The sequence below is a fragment of the Poromitra crassiceps genome (assembly GCF_964638095.1).
Source record: "Poromitra crassiceps genome assembly, chromosome: 23".
Classification (NCBI taxonomy): domain Eukaryota; kingdom Metazoa; phylum Chordata; class Actinopteri; order Beryciformes; family Melamphaidae; genus Poromitra; species Poromitra crassiceps.
The window spans coordinates 5,204,048-5,206,547 of record NC_139639.1 but is presented as its reverse complement, the minus strand read 5'-3'; the positions used below and the strand labels follow the sequence as shown (position 1 = coordinate 5,206,547).

At 45.8% G+C, this 2,500-nt stretch overlaps 1 protein-coding gene across 1 annotated transcript in view; it reads right to left on the bottom strand.

Annotated features, from left to right (window-relative positions):
* Positions 1–2,500, bottom strand: part of znf521 (zinc finger protein 521) — a gene marked incomplete at both ends in the record, with an annotated part of 81,098 nt that overhangs the window by 2,766 nt on the left and 75,832 nt on the right. The gene's annotated exons all lie outside the window — the stretch shown is intronic.

Here is a 2,500-nt window from a genome sequence, read left to right as displayed (position 1 = left end):
GCATTAAACCCGGGGTGTTATCCAGCATGTAGCATTAAACCCGGGGTGTTATCCAACATGTAGCATTAAACCCGGGGTGTTATCCAGCATGTAGCATTAAACCTGAGGTGTTATCCAACATGTAGCATTAAACCTGGGGTGTTATCCAGCATGTAGCATTAAACCCGGGGTGTTATCCAACATGTAGCATTAAACCCGGGGTGTTATCCAGCATGTAGCATTAAACCTGAGGTGTTATCCAACATGTAGCATTAAACCTGGGGTGTTATCCAGCATGTAGCATTAAACCCGGGGTGTTATCCAGCATGTAGCATTAAACCCGGGGTGTTATCCAACATGTAGCATTAAACCCGGGTGTTATCCAACATGTAGCATTAAACCCGGGGTGTTATCCAACATGTAGCATTAAACCCGGGGTGTTATCCAACATGTAGCATTAAACCCGGGTGTTATCCAACATGTAGCATTAAACCCGGGGTGTTATCCAACATGTAGCATTAAACCCGGGGTGTTATCCAGCGTGTAGCATTAAACCCGGGGTGTTATCCAACATGTAGCATTAAACCCGGGGTGTTATCCAACATGTAGCATTAAACCCGGGGTGTTATCCAACATGTAGCATTAAACCCGGGGTGTTATCCAGCATGTAGCATTAAACCTGAGGTGTTATCCAACATGTAGCATTAAACCTGGGGTGTTATCCAACATGTAGCATTAAACCCGGGGTGTTATCCAACATGTAGCATTAAACCTGGGGTGTTATCCAGCATGTAGCATTAAACCCGGGGTGTTATCCAGCGTGTAGCATTAAACCCGGGGTGTTATCCAGCATGTAGCATTAAAGCCGGGGTTTACTGGCTGCTTAGAAGGCTGAGGGACCAATCATGAGTTTTTAAGCTTGGGCCTTGTAAAGGAGTCATAAACAAGGAAAGCTAGTGGACATGTTATACAAGCGCAGAGCTGGCAAGTTCAAAGCAAATTGATCAGGGCCCAGTTGCACAAAGCACCGTAGGTTAAGATTTCCCTTAGAGTCCGAGTTAAGGTGTCCATAAAATAGAATCGGCTGCAACAAAACACCCTTAAATCTTGTGCTTATGTTTTTCCTTAAAATGTTGAACCTTATGGAGAAGATGAAACATTCTTAAACAAAAGGCAAAGGAACAGTCCTAAAGTCTCCTTCCACGCTGGCTCTGAGGACTGTCTCATCCCTCCTGTGCTGAGATGCTGTCTTAGCGCTCGTGGCACGACACCAGTCTGCATAGCTGTGTGCATGTGGGGCACGGGGAGTGTTCAAAACCACCGAGACCCGCGCAGCACTCCTACTCATCAGTCAGGAATTTAATTAACGCATGAGGACGCACGTCACCAAAATGATCCCAACACAAAGAATCCAGGGTTCTCCTTCTACACGCCAGACTCCTGCAGGTGAACTGATAGCACTCAGACGTTTTTTCCCTCCCCTATCCCCTTGTATAGAGAGGCAAAGTGGAACGTCACTTCCTGCTTAAGCACTGTACCAGAGATTTTCATCCGCCACTTATTTTCCCATAGACATTTTGTAAAATGCTTGTAAAATAGTTGTACTTCATCGAACCAAACGGTTCAGCTAACGCTATAATCGGGAGAGACCATAGAACATTTCCATAGAACATTTCACAACATCGAAAAAACATTTTCTTTAAACCCGCATTTTTTTAATTTTGGTCCCAGTAAAATGTTATGCGATCTCTCCTGTTTCTAAGTATATCTGTACCGTTTGGTTTGAACCAGTAAAACTAGTTTTATACGCATTTTACGAAATGTGGATGGGAAAATAAATAGTGAAAATCTCTGGTACAGTGCTGAAGCAGGAAGTATAGGCGGTCACTTTGCCTCTCTATAGTGTACGGACGCCCGACTAAGCCGGAAGGTAACACGGGGGCTCGAACCTGCAACCCTCGTGTTTGGTAGGCAGGGAATCTACCGCTGCACTACCCTGCATGCTCAGCACTCTGGTTTTTACTCCACTCTTTGTTTGTGTACTGTAATGGTGTTGAACGCCCCCCGAAGATGAGCAACGGACGAATTCACTTCATCTCAGATGATTGAGATGCTGTTGCTGTTGCCACCGCGTGTTCTTCATGGTTGATCTGTGACCATTTGATCAGCAGGTGAACTCCTGTATGTTCTCGCTGTTTTCAAAGCAGCTCTGGAGAAACAAGACAAGCGCCTGTTCCATTTCTTCGCCCTGATCTTTTAATGGTGTGTTGAACACAGGCCGGTATCGACTCAGTCCTCCCTTTGTGCATTCCCTACTGTTGACCGGTCCACTAGGGGAGTAATCCCTTCCTGCCTTGGCCCGAGGCCAGGCTTACTGCTGGCCAGTTTAGCCAATGAACAACACAATCAAAATAAATAAATAAATCACAAAGAGCAGCTGGCATTCTCCACAGTCAACACTTATCAGGCCATAGGGAGGGTTGACCCCAAACTCTGTTGTGCCACAAACCGGGCTCGGTCT